Raw genomic sequence first — 17,754 nt, forward strand, 5'->3', positions numbered from 1 at the left:
CTCCTCTCGGAGTGGCCTCCCCTCCGGCGTTCCGCTTTAGTAAGACGACACTCAGGCCAAACAGCCGCCCCAGGCCAGCCCGACTCGGCTCTGGAGGGAGCGCCCCGAGGGAGTCCAGCCGGAGGCGGAGAAGGCCACTCGGCCAGAAGGTGGGGAGCCGCCGGCGTCCCCTCGCACCTCCGTCTCCACAGCAGGGGGAAAGGCCCTGATCGCCGTGGTCCACACCACCGCGTCCACCTGAGGCTCGCCTCGCTTCCTGGGTCCCTAGAGGAGTGGCTTACTCCGCTTTCTCCTGCCCCCAAGTGGCCGCACCCCTCCGCGGGACGCTTGGTTGGGTCCAGGGCGGGGCGGGCGGGCGCTCCCCGTACTGCCGCGAGCTCAGCGCGCAGCTCCCGCGGCTCGGCTGCCGCCGCGGCCAGTTGGGGCGGGTCGGGGGCGGGGTCTCAGGGGGCGGGGATTCGGGGGGCGGGTAGGGTCGGGAGGCGTGGGTGGGGGGCGGGGCGGACGCGGAGCGCTCCTCTGGCTGGCGGGGCCAAGGGGCTGAGAGGAGCGGGGCAGGCTCGGCGCCGGCAGGAAGACTCAGAGGGCTGACCAGAGAGCCCAACCCCTGGTGCTCAAGACTTTCTCCGAGGTATGAACAAGAACCAGGCGTCTGGGCCCTTTCCGCTCGCCCCATCGCTCAGCCGCCGCGCCCTGGACGCCCGCTGTGCCCCCTGCCGGCGGGGCGGCGGCGGGACTGGGTTTCGGGAGGGTTTCTGGAAGTCGCGAGTCTCAGCGAAGGCAGTGCGCCGCTCTCCGCCTCTTTCTTCGCCTTCTTCTCGCTCCCTTAGCTCTGGGTGTCGGGCACCGGCGGTAAGGTCGCTTCTCCGTGAGTCGGAGCTCGCCCACTCCGGGACGGGCGGACGAGGCTCTAGGGCAGCCGAGCCCGGCAGCGGGGGAGGCGTGGAGCTCGGGGCGGCTTCAGCGGCGGGGGCGAGAGGCTGGTCCCGGCTGCAGACTGCGCGCCTGGGCTCCGTGCGCGGTGCCTGGTCCTCTGCATCGCGGAGGTCCCCGGATCACAGGGCTCCCTGGTGGGCCCCGGCACCCAGGTCTGTGTCGCTGTGGCTGGGCGCCGGGACTAGCACCCGAGTCCCGCGCTCCCGGGGGCTGCGCCGTGCCGCCTGTTGTGCGCGCGCAGAGGCCGGACAGCCCGGCTGCGGGAAGGGACCCGAGCGCAGGGTCTGCCCCGCGTCCCGGAAAGTGCCTAGTCTGCGGAGCCGGAGGTTGAGCTGGGGCAGATCGGCGCCAGACGGGGGCCTGGGTGAGATACGAGTTGGGGGCGCGGCCTGCAGAATTTGGGTTTCTGGAGGAGCTTGCGGCGCGCTGGCGGAGCCCCAGGCGAACAGGACCACCGGATTCGGCTCCGGGAGGGCCAGGCACTGTCAGGTATGGACAGCTGGGGTCCACCCGTGTAAGTGTAAAGTCTACAAAGATTAAAACAACACCTCGAGTCCTGGGACAGCATAACCTAATGGTGCGGGCGCTTTCTTAAAGGCACGAATAGATGGGAAAATGTCAAAATAAGCATATTTTAAAGTTGAAAGCTGGCAGATTTTCAGGCCGTGTAGTTGTGTAGCTAGTGTCCAAAGAAATATTAGCTCGTTTTCCCCCTTAACACCTTTTCATTTTTTTTTTTTTTAAGCAAAATCTGTTTTGCCAGTATTTCCCTCAGGAGCTGTGCATTGCTCACAGCAGGGAAGGAAAACTTCAGCAAGCGTTCTCAGGTTGCTTCTGACTTCCAGCCTGTGCTCTCCAGCATTTCTGAATGTGGAGAAAAAGTATCTCTTGCTGGATTTTCCGAGTATGATTCCCTTCTGTTCTTCTCTGGGACCGGGCAATGTTTGTTTATTGGTTTTATAAGCATCTATTTAAATTTAGTTTTTGCACGAAATACTCCCTCTTGCCACAGGGTGTAGTTTGGGGTTTAGAAAATGCTGTTGGAGAAAGCTGCTAGTGGCTTCATTTTCCAAGAATGTAAGTCATTTCCTTTCTGTGATTTCAGGGAGTTGATATTTCACAGCATCAAAACTTTGTGGGGAAAATTTTCCGTAATACATCTGTCATTAAAAAGGCTTGTGACTTTTGGGTTTCCTTCTTAGAGCAGTGCATGAATTTAGGTTCAGCAGTGTTAAAGGATGAGAAGTTTTTTTTTAGAATTTAGAGCATTGTGAGACTATTGTAGAAATTTTAACAACCAGGACCTACAGGATGGAGAGTGGGGGAGGGGAGAAGACCAGAAGAGAGGCAGGAAAATAGATGCCTTTGCTGATGTCCTTTGTAGTATAAAACTTAACAGCACCACAGCACCTAGTCATTTTCTTAGGTGTGGCTTTGAGAAATAAACGTTTTATGTTAAAAATGAAAATATTTCACAATATGAGACAGCTGGCATTTGAATACTTTTCCCAGTATGTTTGTAAACATTTTGGATTCATATTTCATATTAAAATGGACATTTAGTAGGATTATTAGATGAAAAGGGTCCCCCGGGGATATCTAATATCAAATTATCTGCAGGACATCTTCTCCAGAAAGCAGATTGACTGTAATATGAACTAATTTTCCCCCCTTTGAGTTGCTTGCAAGAATCTCTGAGATCTGACACTGATGGGCTACAGTAATCAGCAGTTCTTGCAGTACTCAAGACATTTTAAGGGGCAGGAAATCTTTCCTATTTCCAGTATCTCCTTTTTGGGGGCAACAAAGGTAAGCTGCTAGTTTTAAGTACATAATTTGAACTTAGAGATTTAAGATGCTCCTGGCTGTACAGGAAAACGCCTGAAAACAGCATGGGCCTGGATGAAGACGCTGCTTTTGAAAGCAAAATGCCAGTGTGCTAGGTAGCGGTTTTTAGTTACAAATTCTTAAAAAAAATTGTTACTGAACTAGGTTAGCTGAATTGGGGGGGGGGGGTCTTTTTCTAGTTTTTGGATTTTGTTTCCACATTTAACTATACTTATAAAGCTTTTGGCTTTCTGAACTTATGATGTAATAGACTGCGTAGCCTTTTGTGGCAGATGCTTGGAATGAAAGTTTCAAACATAGTTGTTTTTGACTGAGCTGTCAGGTTCAGAGTTGAGTGTAAATGAGTCCTGTCTCACAACTAACTTTTTTGATAAAGGAATTCTTTGTAGTTTTCCATTTGGATGTTGCACATTTTGATTTCTAAAGTTGTGGGGTTTTTTTTTTTTAAGAAAAATAAAACCTGCAAACAATTATTTTATTACATGAAAGCCAGTACCAAGAAAAGATTAATTCAGTCCAGATGTAAAAATGTATGTGAATTTTAGATTTGGATGATCTCAACAAGTTTTCCCTTTTGTGGATGGGACTGCCTGGATCCCAGATGGCATTCACAAATTATCCCTTAGGTAGTTTTCTGAGTTGAGAATGAAATTTCTTGGGCTTTCCCTAAAATCATTTTAATATTAAGTCTTCTAAAGGATAGAAAGTTTTTTGCATTTGTACATTTTTGCATTTTTCTGTTCATTAATACAAACCTCATAAATGCCCTAGTTTGGTAGATGAAGCATATTTCTTTCATAAGTGGGAAAACAGGAGGTATTCAGTTTGTGTGTCCTTATGGGTAAAGCATAGAAATTTTGGCTCTCATTTTTGCAATTTCAACTTTCTTCTTTTAAAGTAAAAAAAAAAAAAAGTTTTAAGTGTGTTTACAATCCTCAATAGAATCCTACTGTAACACAGTTTGTGGATTCAGGTATAGCAATTGGTCCTTGTTTGATGATCCCCTACCTCCTCCCCACCCCCAACGAGGAAAAACAAACACAGTTTATTAAAAAGTCAGTATATTTTTAAACGTGTACTCCCAGTACTAGAGTTATAAAGGCTGTTTGTTGCACACATTAAAATTATGTATTTTTAGAAAGTCTTTGTATGATTATATCATTACACATTTTGGGAGTGTGTTTATGTCGTGATTATGTATAAAACAATGGAGAGTTAGGAGAGGGGAATGGGAAAGATTTAGTGAAGGAGTTTTATGAGTAGTGAAATTTCAGTTATAATGTATGTTCCCCAAAACCCAAACAGGAAAAATGTTATCATTGGTCTCTGTGGTTAAACTTTGATACAGAGGGTAGTTGAGAGGGCTTTCTGAATTGCACATTATCCTGAGGAAGAGGCTTTGGGGGCCTTTAAAAATAAGTAGAAACAAGTTAAAGGGATAATTTGAGAGGAACGAGGAAGTGGAATACTGGACATTGAATTGCAAGGAAAAAGTTAGAAGGATAAGTATTTAAAACAAGGCTGAAGTAGAGAGAACTTACTGTTTAGAAGTGTAGATTAAAGAATAAGGTATTTTTAGCTGAGAAAAAAGGATTAGAATGATTAGAATTAAGGTGCCCTATAAGGTCTGTATACAACTTGAAATAGGACTGCTAATTGATAGTTATCCTGGAAATTTTGCCTGTCTTTGTGTTGAATCACTAGTTTGGTGTTAAATAATGTGCAGGGACTGGATGCTTGTAACTGTATCCCGTACACTCCAAAAGCCACTTCCCATTTCAAAGACTGGAAACATTTTTTGTTTAAGTGCTAATGATTCCACAAATATTTAATTAGTCCCCCAACATTTGAGGAAACTACTAATATCTACTTCCCATGCTGTGGGACCAGAGGGGGCTCTACAGCAGTAATGGCTGAAGTTATTATGAAGTTTTAGGTAGAAACAAGCAATCTGTGCTTCTCATTACTTTATGCGATTTAGTGATGTAATTACTTCTGATGCAAGTTTGTGTACGATCACTTTTTGTATATATCAAATGGAACAGAGCAGTCATGCAGTATATATACCATATTGATCAAAGATGAATTACAGAACACTGAGAAGGGGAAAGAAATCATTGATCTCTCAGCTGATTGTATTGCTTCAAGTCAAGAAGAGAAAAATGTGCTGAAACAAATTTGCAGATGAACCAAATACAGTCCCAAGGAGAAGGCAGTGTTTTCCTGGAGCTTCCTTGGAGTGGTCTGTAGCATAGCATTTTCTTTTCTTTCTTTTTTTTTTTTGAGACGGAGTCTCGCCCTGTCGCCCAGGCTGGAGTGCAATGGCCTGATCTCAGCTCACTGCAACCTCCACCTCACGGGTCCAAATGATTCTCCTGCCTCAGCCTCCCGAGTAGCTGGGATTATAGGTGCCTGCCACCACGCCCATCTAATTTTTGTATTTTTAGTAGAGATGGGGTTTCACCATGTTGGCCAGGCTGGTCTCAAACTCCTGACCTCGTGATCTGCCCGCCTCAGCCTCCCAAAGTGCTGAGATCACAGGCTTGAGCCACCGCGCCTGGCTAGCATGGCATTTTCTTGAATGTCTTTCCCCAGCTGTATGGTCTTAACTTAGCAGAGTTAAATTGATGTGTCAAGAAACTAGGTAGAGATTTGGTCATTATCCAGGTCAGTGCATTAATGTGCTGATAATTGGGATAATTCTGACCAAAAATATCTATTTATACTCTCAGTATTCCAAATGGATCCTCTTGGGGGTGTTTTCAGATGTTTTCCAACAACATTATCTTTGTACATGTTTTATACAACTTTGAGCAATAATGTTTTACTGATATATGAAGACAGAGGGAAAAACAATATTTTGAATTAATTTATAGCCACAGTTTCATGTGAGGGAGGAAATCATTTTAAAAAATTAAGCAATTTCTTGATGCATATTTTAGGAAATATAATGAAGTTTCTCACTTAGCTTTTCAGATGATTTTTCTCTCTGATTGGGTTAAATAAAATGTAATTAATTTTCTCCCCACAGGTAGTAGCACTTGTGTGTACAGTTTCAGTAGATGACTTTTTTTTTTTGGTCCCTGTAGCTTTATTTCTTTGAACTTGTTACTGAATTATACACAACCAGACAAATGCACAGATCAGGAGTGTACAGCACAAAATGATCACATTTGGGCAACTAGCATCCAAATCAAGAAACAGAACATTACCAGCCTCTCTTTACAGTCATCAACTTTGCCCCCAGGATAACTATTATGCTGACTTTTATTGTCATGGTTAGTTTTAAACTGTTTTTGGACTGCATTTAAATGCAATAAAATACACGTTTTTTGGTCATCTTTAGCTCAGCATAATGTCATGTGATATATCCAAATTGATGTAGGTCTCAATAGGTCTTTTTTCTGTTATTTCTGTGAATGAATATGCCCAGTTTCTTTATCCATTTTGTTGGTGGATATTTGGGTAGTTTGAGGACAGTACATGGTAGGTGACCTTTTGATGGCTCTAAAAAATGTTGAGCACTTTGGGGTTGAAAGCAGAGTATTGTCTTAAGATTAAAAGAGAAAAAGTAACGTTAGAGGTAAGATGTGAGAGGAAAAAAAGCAATCTTAAGAAAACTGTAAAGGTTCAACTCAGCCACTGTATCCTAAGGATATAGTTTGGAATATACCAGCTAGATATGACCAGATTTCAATTGAGAATTGGTAAGAGGAAGGAGGCCTTAGGTGACATCTAGCCAGCCCCATCATTTTTCAGAGATGGAGGCGCTGCGGCCTCAAGAGGTTGAATGATTCATACAAAGTCTCACAGCTGATGACAGCGCCAATAGTAGAAGCTGCTCTGACTCTCAATCTTGTCTCCTCTAGTGCCACATGCTTGTTGGAGAGAGAGAAGGCAAGATCAGGGCTACCAACTGTAGCTGTGCAGGTTTTGCCATGCAAGGTGGGTCTGAAAACCAGCTCCCTACTATGCAGTCCAAGCAGCGAGTCAATCGGGGGGCTCACTGCCTGGAGGATGGGTGCCCTTTTCTGATTCATGCAAAGGTATTCTATGGCTCTGTTCAGATAGACTCAGATCTGCCCAGAGAAAATGGATCTGTAGTCCAGTGAGGCAGAATTTTTCTTCATTCAGCCTGCTGTACCTCTGCCCTCCATACAGAGCTCTGTTGGGGCTTGCCTTTTCCCTTTTCTCTCTCTCTCTCTCTCCTAGGGCTTCCTAATGAGACTTTGGGTTGTAAGTATCAAGTAGGAGATCTCTTGAGGTCCCTCTTGATTCACTCTTGTTGATCCATAAATGATCTAGGATGGACCCTAATTTCAAAGGACTGCTTTGTCAATATTTTCGGAATAATTCATCCTTAAGAAAATGTTTCAAAAATTCATTTTTTGGACTCCTCCTGCCTTTATGCTTCTCCCTCTTTTCTCCCTTTTTGTGTCTTCCTTCCACCCCCATCCAGTTATCGTTTCTTAAAGATCCCTGGAAACATCCAGTCTTTGTCTACTGAGAGCAGCAGTGAAATTCTGAACCGCTAAAATCTGTGGCAGTCTCCAGGAAGTACTTATTGTAAAACATAAGATGATAATTTCACTGAGAGATCTAACAGATAAAACAAAGTGCTTGCAAAGGAAAACTATTCATGTATACATTTTCTTTTATGTTTCCCTAAAGAATAAAGGACAGTTTTATTATTTAAGAAAAGACTCAGAGCTTCAGCTTAAGCTCATTAAAAAGGTGAAGAGAAGGTAAAATTAGAGAATTTTATAAATATGTGGTATCTATATATCCTACCCGAATAAGATACTGCTTATCACAGCAAAAATTTAGCATATGTAATGTTAACAAATAAAAAATATGCTGACCATAGGGCCACAGCTCTGACAAGTTGCTCATGAAATTACTACAGAATAGAGTAATCCGTATTGAAGACAGCATGGAAGAGGGATAGTAAAATATAATGATAGGAATGAGGTCTTCGAGATCAGTTCCCTGCGGCCCAAATCCAGACTCCAGTATTCTCCCATGTGTAACCTTAGGGAAGTTACTTAACTCTCTACACCTCTTTTTCCTCATCAGTAAGGTGGGAGATAATTATAATAGCTATCCCACAGGATTGTTCTTATTTTTAAGTGAAATGGTATGTGTAAAACAAATGGCATGGTCTTTGATATATAATAAACGTCTTACGTGATGTTAGCTATTGCTGCTTAAGACAAAAAGAAATGATGTATAAAAGGACTTATAGTTTTATTGGAGGTTCCCAAGCCTTCATTTATAAGCATTTCATGAGATTTAACTTTGTTTTTTGATGGCATTAAGCAGGCAACAAAACCTAGTATTTCTCAGTTACAGATACTGGCAAGTCTGTGTTGCTGCAGTAGGAGCAGCTGGCCTGTCGCACTGATTACTAATTGATCGAGTTATTTTTCCTAATTCTCTTCTAATTTCCAGCCGTCTCAGTCCTTCAGCTTCTGTCTGCTAGATAATTGTTTCTTTCCATATGTCAAAAAAGCCAGCCTGCAGATTTTTAAAATTCTCCTTACGGTGACTGATGTTGTGCAAAGTTCTTTTAAAGAGTACCACTGACTGGCCCATGTCTTTTGCTCATGTTCCCTGTATGGCTTCATGTGAGTGCTTCTGAAGAAAGCCACTATTATTGATATAAAGCAGTTCTTCATTCCCAACCCCTAACCATTGGCACAGTTTATATAACGTGGGTCAGAACCATTTGTGATTTTCTGTTATGAGGGCCAGAGTTTGAGATTTTAAACATTCATCCAAAGAAGCTTAAAAAAGACACAGTTAAGCACCTTAGAAAGATACGTTTTCATCTAACTAGCCTAATTACAAGCTCAGCTATAAAAGGTACAGGATCCTCTAGAAGAATCGTGCTGTATCATTCTGATCTGTTTGTTAAAGGGCGGGGGACCTAGTCCAGATAACCCAGTTCCCCGTTTTGATTGTGCGTGTAAAATCTTGAGCTTAGTAAACTTAGCACTTTAAAAATGTTCACTAAGTCCATCAAAAGCCAGGTTTTATGTCTTTATGAAGTATTCAGGACTGTGCTGAATACTTTGTGCAATTTCTGTCAATGTGTTTCATGTCTAGTTGGGGGAACAACATACATGTGTTTGAAAAGATATTAGATGTTTCCAGATGAGTGTGAAGTTGAACTTTCGTTTTAGGGTCCAAAATCAAGGATGGTCACATAGAATGTTCCCAGCCTTCCTGGGGCCACTGGATTTATACTGGTTAGTGAAGTCAGTCTGAGATTTTTCTATCCTTCAAGCCCATAGAAAAGGGGCTTTTCTAGTAGCAACAGAATGTGCAAGATCTGGTAAAAATCTCAAATATTAAAAGTTAACTATGAAATTAAAATTATTAAATGTTTAAATTCATGCATTCAATATAATGTATGCCTAGGATATGCCAAGCACTGGTCTAGGTCTGAGAGATGTCAGTGAATAAAATAAAGGGAAAAAAAAAAAAAAAACTCTGCCTTCGTGGACCTTATATTCTATTAGGAGGCAATCAGCATAAGAAAATAAGTGTTGTAGTATTTTGGAAGGTAATAAGCCTGATTGGAAAAAGAAAAAGTAGAGCAGGCTAAGGGACAGTAGGAGTGCTGGGGGAGGGAGGCAGGGACTTTGCGATTTGGTGGAGTATAGTCAAGGTAGGCTTCACTGAGAAGAGGGCTTGAAGGAGGAAGAGAGCCACACAGAGCTAGCTGGGGGAAAAGTGTTGCAGCAGAGGGACTAGTGAAGGCATCAGGCGGAAGCATGCCTGATGTGTTCCAGGAACAGGGAGAAGGCCACAGTGGTGGAGCACTGAGAGCAGGGAGAGAAGGAGTGGGAGAGAAGGTTAGAGATGTTTGGAGAGCACATATTTGGCTTGTGTGGACCGTATTCAGGACTTGACTGTGAGTGGAATGGGGAGCCAGGTTTTGTGCAGAGGAGTGAGGGGATTTGATTTGCATTTTAATAGAATCACTGGTTGCTGTAGGAATCTGGAATTTAGGGAAGAGGTCTAAGTTGGAGATACAAATTTGGAAGTTGCCAACAGAACTTGGGTGAGATCACTTGGGGAATATGTGTAGTCAGAGAAACAGGCTTATGGACCAAGCCTTGGGGCATATCAGTATTTACAGTTTGTAGAGAGAAGAAGAAATCACACACATAATCCAAGAAAGTGTTTTAAGCCAAAGTAATTATGCACAGTTTTCCAACATAGTGAACCCAATTAAGTGTCTCCATTCCTTGAGTAACAATGTTATCACTAGAAGATATCGTGAACTCTATTGATCTACACAATGGAAGAATGAACTATGAGTTGTTTTTCTAATTGTGATGATGGTCTTGGGCTAAACCTGGATGCTTCATCTTTTAGAGGTTGTGTTGATAAGGAGGAATCAGTAAAAGAAAATTAAAAAGGAGCAAGCAGAGGATAGGAAGAAAATTAGAAAAATGTCCCTGTAGTCAAAGAAAATATCTCCAGCAGAAGAGTGGATCAGTTAGCTCACATGTTGCTGAGAAGTCAAACAGGGTGAAGACTGAGAGTTGCTCATTGGATTTAGCAACCTGGGGAGTCATTGGTGATGGTGACAAGAGCTGTGTCACTGGAGAAGTGGAGATGAAAACCTTATTGGAGTGGGTTCAAAGAGAATAAAAAATTTATGAAAGATAACTATTACTTGTAATTCAGTTTTGTATATTACAGATATTCAGTGTTGATGTGGGTACATTTTAATATGCCTGGTAGGATGTGCAGTGGGACTTTGGAAATGGGAATGTTGGAGGCCGTGCATATCTTCAGCAGGCTTTGTCAGGGTTAGGGAGCCTTTGAGCTTTTCCCTAGTTATTATTGGTAGGGGTAGGGCTCTAGTATATAGATTGTAGTTTGTATATTTTGAAATAGAGAAACAGTTCTACGCAGTTTTTTAGTTCTTTGTTAAATGTCTTTGGATGAGAACTATATCTTGAAAATACTCATACTTTATTTAAAGACTTTTTCATTTCTAGTAAAGATGTGTTCTTTAATTCAACCTATTGATCCTTGTCTTAGATTGTTTTTTGATACTATAGTGGAGTACCACACATAAGGTATTCTGTCCATAAAGAATGGAAGTTTACTATTGACATTCTTTACAGAACTAGAAAAAAACTGTTTAAAAATTCACATGGGACCAAAAAAAAGAGCTTGAATAGCCAAGGCAATCCTAAGCAAAAAGAACAAAGCTGGAGGCAACATGGTACCCAACTTCAAATTATTAGAGCAACAGTGACCAAAACAGCATGATACTGGTACAAAAACAGACACATAGAGCAGTGGAACAGAATAGAGAGCCCAGAAATAAGGCCACTCACCTGCAGCTGTCTGATTTGTGACAAACCTGACAAAACAAGCAATGAGGAAAGAATTCCCTATGCATTGAATGGTGCTGGGATAATTGGCTAGCCATATGCACAAGATTGAAATTGAACTGCCTCCTTATACCATATACAAAAATTAACTCAAAATGGATTAAAAGCTTAAATGTAAAGCCCCAAACTGTAAAAACCCTGGAAGACAACCTAGGCAATACTGTTCTGGACATAAAAATGGCAAACATTTAATGATGAAGACACCAAAAGCAATTGCAACAAAGGCAAAAATGGACAAATGGGATCTAATTAAAGTAAACAGCAAAGGAAACTGTCAACAGAGTGAACAGACAACCTACAGAATGGAAGAAAATATTTGCAAACTATGTACTGACAAAGGTCTAATATGTAGCATCTATAAGGAACTTAAATTTACTAGAAAAAAAATCCATTAAAATGTGGGCAAATGACGTGAACAGACACTTGAAAAGAAGACATGGACGCAGCAAACAATCATATGAAAAAAAAAAGCTTGTCATTGATACTGGAGAAAGCAAATCAAAACCACAGTGAGATACCATCTCACACCAGTCAGAATGGCTATTAAAATGTTAAAAAAATAACAGATGCAAGGTTGTGGAGGAAAAGGAATGCTTATACGCTGTTTGTGGGAGTGTAAATTAGTTCAACCATTGTGGAAGACATTGTGGTGATTCCTCAAAGACCTAAAAATAGAAATACAGTTAGACTCAGCAATCCCTACTGGGTGTATACCCAAAGGAATATAAATCATTCTATTATGAAGACACATGCATGCATATGTTCATTGCAGCACTATTCACAATAGCAAAGACATAGAATCAAGCTAAATGCCTATCAGTGGTAGACTGGATAAAGAAAATGTGGTACATATATATCATGGAATACTATGTTGCCATAAAAAAGAATGCGATCATGTCCTTTGCGGTAACATGGATGGAGCTGGAGGCCATTAATCCTCAGCAAACTAATGCAGAAACAGAAATACTGCATGTTCTCACTTATGTGGGAGCTTAATGATGAGGACACATGGACACATAGAGGGGACATACACTGGGGCTTACCAGAGGATGGAGGTTGGGAGGAGGGAGAGGATCATAAAAATAATTAATGGGTACTAGGCTTAATACCTGGGTGACAAAATAATCAGTACAGCAAACCCCCATGACACAAGTTTATCTATACAACAAACCTGTACTCATACCCTTGAATTTAAAATAAAAGTTAAATTTAAAAAAAAGGAAGTTCATTCAGCTTATGGTTTGGGGGCCCTGAAGTCCAAGAGCACAGCACCAGCATCTGGCCCAGGTCATCCCATGGTGGAATGCGGAAGCAAGGGCAAGACAGAAAGCACAAGGGGCTGGACTGGTTTTTATAACAACCTGCTCTTGTGATAACTACGTTAATCCACTCATGAGGACTTGACCCTCATGACTCAGTCACCTTTTGTTAGGCCCCACCTCCCAATGCTATTGCATCGGGGATTAAGTTTCCAACACATGAACTTTTGGGGGACACATTCAAACCATAGCAGTCCTTTTTCCTGAAAGGTGAGACATGTGCTTTGAGTTGGCTTCTTTTTCAGCAATGGTGATAGGTTTGATCTGACTAGGCTACACAGCATAGTGCCCCACTGGCCTGGAAGCCATCATTTACAGAGTAGATGGCTCAGGTTAGTGAATCCCAAGAGCCAGAGCAAATTGAGTAATAGAAAAATTGCCTCGTTAAAATTTTAAATACCTTGTTGATGACTTTCATCATGAAGTGTTATTTCAAAGCATGTGATTAAGCAATTTTCATAGTTCTGTATTTTATAATTATACACCAAGAATTTTCTCTTCTGGGAACTACCTTTGAATTTTGCTAACTGTCTGTAATACTGTCATCAAAATGAATCAACAAGTGTCTGATACTAATTATCTTCTCTTTCTCTAAGCTTATTAAAATGCTAACACATAGGCCTTTAATGCATAAGTATTGTTTTTGGATAGTTAAAAGCTTAGAGTGGTTGGTAGAATGAAAACTTTGTTACATATATTTTAGTGTTTGGTAATACCAAAGTGTAGTATTAGTCTTTAGAAAGTTGCTAATTTAGAAAATGCTGGAAAGGGCAAAGACTTTCCTTTGCAGTGGATTAGGGCACAAGGTTTTTGAGAAGTGGAGCTCTGGTGATTATATGTGTGTTTCCAGTGGGCTGTGGTATATGCATATAATGTCAGCATTCTCTTAGGTACTGCTTTGCCAGCACTGTTTTATTCGTATCATTTTGAATGTTTTTTTCAGCTGAAACTTGTAAGTTACTCTACAGTTAGTTAAGTTACAGTACAGTTAATTAGAATGTAATTGGCTTGGAACAAATACATGAGGCCAATGTAGAATAATTTCACAGTGCTGAGGATTTTACATTGTAGATACTGGAGTATGCAGAGGTATAAAACTGAGCAAATTTTGAAGTAAATCTTATGTCACTTGTCAGTGACTACAGAATAAAGTCCAGATCTCTTAGGGTGGAATTCATCATGCCAGCCCAGAGTTGCAAGCCTGTGGCCCACCAACAAGTTTGGCTGCAGACATGTTTTGGCTTTTAACATAGTTATTTGCCAACATTTAAAAATAGAGAAATTTTACATTAAAAAAATTGCATTTTATACCTTCTCTTGAAAAATTTGAAGGCCTGGCAAGGTCTGTTGTAGCAACATAACAGCTTCCCCCTTTATACGGGGTGTGTGCTCTGTAGTCTCCCACAGTCCCTGGCAGAGACTCTCTTGTCCTCAACATTGGGACCAAGCTGCTGTAGGCATTTTTCATCCTGCAGGCTTCACTTCTTTGCTCCTGCCCTTGTAGGCATGTGAGTTTGCTAACCTTGTGTTTAGATACTTTTTTTTTTTTTCTCAGAGTTCCTTAAATCTAGCCAAATTGTTCTTCCCATTGCCATGTCTAATGCGTACACACTTCGTCTACCTCATGTTTCTGCTTCTGGCTTCTCCTTCTGCTGCATCCGAGCTGCATGTTGCTCATGTCACATCATTGGAACTTAGCACATTTCTAGCTCCCCAGCTGTACTAGTTTCTTGAAGACAAAGATTATTTAATTTACTAACACCTAGCAAATTTATTTTAGATCTTCTGGGTTAAGTGTTTGCTATGGTTTGGCTGCGTCCCCACCCAAATCTCATCTTGAATTTAACTCCAAGAATTCCCATGTGTTGTGGGAGGAACTTAGTGGGAGGTAATTGAATCATGGCGGTGTGTCTTTCCCGTGCTGTTCTCGTGATAATGATTAAGTCTCACAAGATCTAGTGTTTTAAAAATGGGAGTTTCCCTGCACAAGCTCTCTTCTCATCTGCCGCCATATGAGTTGTGCCTTTCACCTTCTGCCATGATTGTGAGGCCTCCCCAGCCACGTGGAACTGTAAGTCCAATAAACCTCTTCCTTTTATAAATTACTGAGTCTCAGGTATGTCTTTATCAGCAGCATGAAAATGGACTAATTCTCTGTTGTTAGATTTAGCTTCCAGTGGGTGGTAATCTTGATTATAGTGACACCTGTAGAAGAAGTAGAACGTAATCAAAATCTTATGTGAAATCTACTTCCTCAAATAGTGCTTTCTTAATTTACTATACCATTTCCTTTGTAGCTTTGTTAGTAACATTTATATAATCTATTTGAGTATGAATTCACTAAACACCTCATTTATTGCCATTTCCCTAGTTCTGTCATGTAGATGGATGATGCTTCCAGATGAATGTGTCATTACTATGTGCCATTTTATTATTTTAGATATGCTTCTTCCTAATGACTAATACTGTTTTAAATGTCTTATCTTTTTATTCATTTGGTAAATAGTATGTCTGTGATATTACTGTGATACCTTCCCTTTTGAAGCTTTTACTTTTTAGCAGGAAATTCAGATTTAAATAATGGAGTACATAATGATTTAATTTCAAAAAGTGTTATTAAGAAGTAGAGGTGCTGTGAGACTTTAGGGCAGTCTGATCTGGTCTAGGAGTGGGGACTGAAGTGGGAATTGCAACAGGACTGAATTCTGAATTCCTTAACTTTCTCATATATATTCCATGGCAGTTTGTAAAGTAATTGGAATGTAAAAATTTAACCTTACAAACAAAAAGATAATTTTGTAACAAAATAATAGTTAAAAAGTTTTTTCCCTGAGAACTTAACTTGGCTGTTGTCATTGCATTAGTGATAAACAAAATTATGATTTATAGCTCTAGAATTTATTGTTTGGTACCTGAGTTGAACTCTGTTTAAATAAGTAAACAAAGGACAAATGGGAAATTAGGCTAGAAATTTCAGATATTAGCCTGGCACAGTGGCTCACACCTGTATTCCCAACACCTCAGGAGGCTGAGGCAAGCGCTTTGCTGGAGCCCCGAAGTTTGAGACCAGCTTGGGCAACATGATGAAACTCTGTCTCTACAAAAAATACAAAAGTTAGTTGGGTGTGGTGATGCGTGCCTGTGGTCCCAGTACTGTGGAGATTGAGGCGGGAGGATTGCTTGAGCCTGGAAGGTCAAGGCTGCAGTGAGCTGTGATCATGCCATTGTACTCCAGCCTGTCTAGCCTGGGTGACAGAGCAAGATCCTGTCTCAAAGAAAAAAAAAAAAAATCAGATGTAAGTAGCTTACAAAAACAACTTTTATTTTATGAAACTATAATTATTTCAAAGGTATTTGTAATGAGGAATTTTCTCATGGCTTTCAGAAATAGGATATAAAAAATAAACTTAGTAATCCCCCAACAGTTACTAGTGGATAGCACCTTTATTTAATACTTGCAAGCCCATAACTGAAAAATTAATACTTTATTGGTCGGAAGAATGAAGTAATATGGTATCCTGAAAAAAACTCAGCAGTGAATTTACTGACATGTGTGACCCAAAATATAGAGTGGAATTTTGTGTGGTTGCGTATGTTTTATCACAACAATCAGAAATGTTTTATGTATTTTCTTCCAAAGAAAATAGAATTCTATACTTAGCCCATCTAAATATAGTGGTAAAGTTAATTTTTTGCATAGTTTAGTGACACACTGAAACAAAGGTCAGCTGCAGTGGTGCCATTTCTGAAATCTCTTTTGAGGAACTCACGTTACTTACAATTATAGAAGGAGATTCAGAGAAATTGACATGTTTAAGGGTTTTACTTCAGAGAAACCCAAGATTTTCAAGTGTAATATTAAGGATATTTAAGGAAATTAAAATCCGGAACAGTTTTTAATAAATGTTATCTCATCTAGAATTTAAAATAAATTCTAATTAAATCTTTAAAATCTTTTAAAACTCAAATACTGATTTTCTGAACCTTCATTCATTTTAAATCTGTGAAAGAGGATGTTGAGAGCTAATGGTTTGTAATTGACTAAATTATTTGCTTCTACAGGTGCCTAGAGAAATGTAAAGAGAAATTTCCATGAAATATAAGTTGTAGAGTAAAACCTAGCAGGGAAAGCTAATTGAAGTTATCTAACTTATAAAACAACATTTGCTTTAATTACTGCCTTACATATTCTTGAACTAGGCTCATGTTGCTGATGAGTAAATTTTCAGGAAATTTTTAATCAGTATATTATAGATACAGGGTCTAAATTAATTCCCATTATCAGTCATTTGTTCAGAGCAGCTGTTACCCTGAAAAATACTCTATTAATTTATAGAACTGGTTAGGAAAGGGAAATGAAAGTAAAGGTGTTTTGAAATGATTACATATTATACATTTAAGGGTAAGATACTAAGGACGGTTGCTTGATTTACTCTTTAGAACTTACTTATTTATTGAGACAGAATCTACTCCTTTACCCAGGCTGGAGTGCAGTTGCATAATTTCGGCTCACTGCAACCTCCGCCTCCTGGGTTCAAGTGATTCTCCTGCCTCAGCTTCTGAGTAGCTGGGATTACAGGCATGCACTACCATGCTCGGCTAATTTTTGTATTTTTAGTAGAGACAGAGTTTCATCTTGATGGCCGGGCTGGTCTTGAACCCCTGGCCTCAAGTGATCTGCCCGCCTTAGCCTCCCAAAGTGCTGGGATTACAGGCATGAGCCACCATGCCCAGCCCAGAACTTGGTAATCTTTAAATTAGAATGCAGAAGGCTGTGAAGCTCGAATGAAATAATGCTGGTGTTTTTGTTGTTTTGAGACTGAGTCTCCCTCTGTCACCCAGGCTAGAGTGCAGTGCCATAGTCTTGGCTCTCTGCAACCTCTGTCTCCCGGGCTCAAGTGATTCTCTTGCCTCAGCCTCCTGAGTAGCTGGGACTACAGGCATGCACCACCACACCCGGCTAATTTTTGTATTTTTTAGCAGAGACGGGGTTTCACCGTGTTGGCCAGGCTGGTCTCGAACTCCTGACCTCAAGTGATCCACCCACTTCAGCCTCCCAAAGTGCTGGGATTCCAGGCATAAGCCACCACGCCTGCCCAAAATCAGCTTTTTAAATGATGAATCATATGCAATAATAAAATAAACAAATTTTAAGTAGATAATTTGATGAGTTTTGACAAATGTATATATCATCATGTAACCAGCACTGCAGTCAAGATACAGAACATTTT

At 40.8% G+C, this 17,754-nt stretch overlaps 1 protein-coding gene across 14 annotated transcripts in view; it reads left to right on the forward strand.

Moving 5' to 3' along the window:
* Positions 1 to 473: 473 nt before the first annotated feature.
* FRMD6 (FERM domain containing 6) overlaps positions 474 to 17,754 on the forward strand; it is a 78,946-nt gene continuing 61,665 nt past the window's right edge. For 2 of the 14 annotated variants that reach the window (XM_031001875.3, XM_031001876.3), the window contains exon 1: positions 477 to 631. The gene's annotated coding sequence lies outside the window, so the exon portion shown is untranslated. Of the gene's footprint in view, positions 1,426 to 6,652; positions 6,730 to 17,754 lie in introns of those variants that run through there. The other 12 variants (XM_055361503.2, XM_055361508.2, XM_063698313.1 and 9 more) reach the window with 11 other exon arrangements.

This window comes from Gorilla gorilla, chromosome 15, assembly GCF_029281585.2.
Source record: "Gorilla gorilla gorilla isolate KB3781 chromosome 15, NHGRI_mGorGor1-v2.1_pri, whole genome shotgun sequence".
Lineage (NCBI taxonomy): Eukaryota > Metazoa > Chordata > Mammalia > Primates > Hominidae > Gorilla > Gorilla gorilla.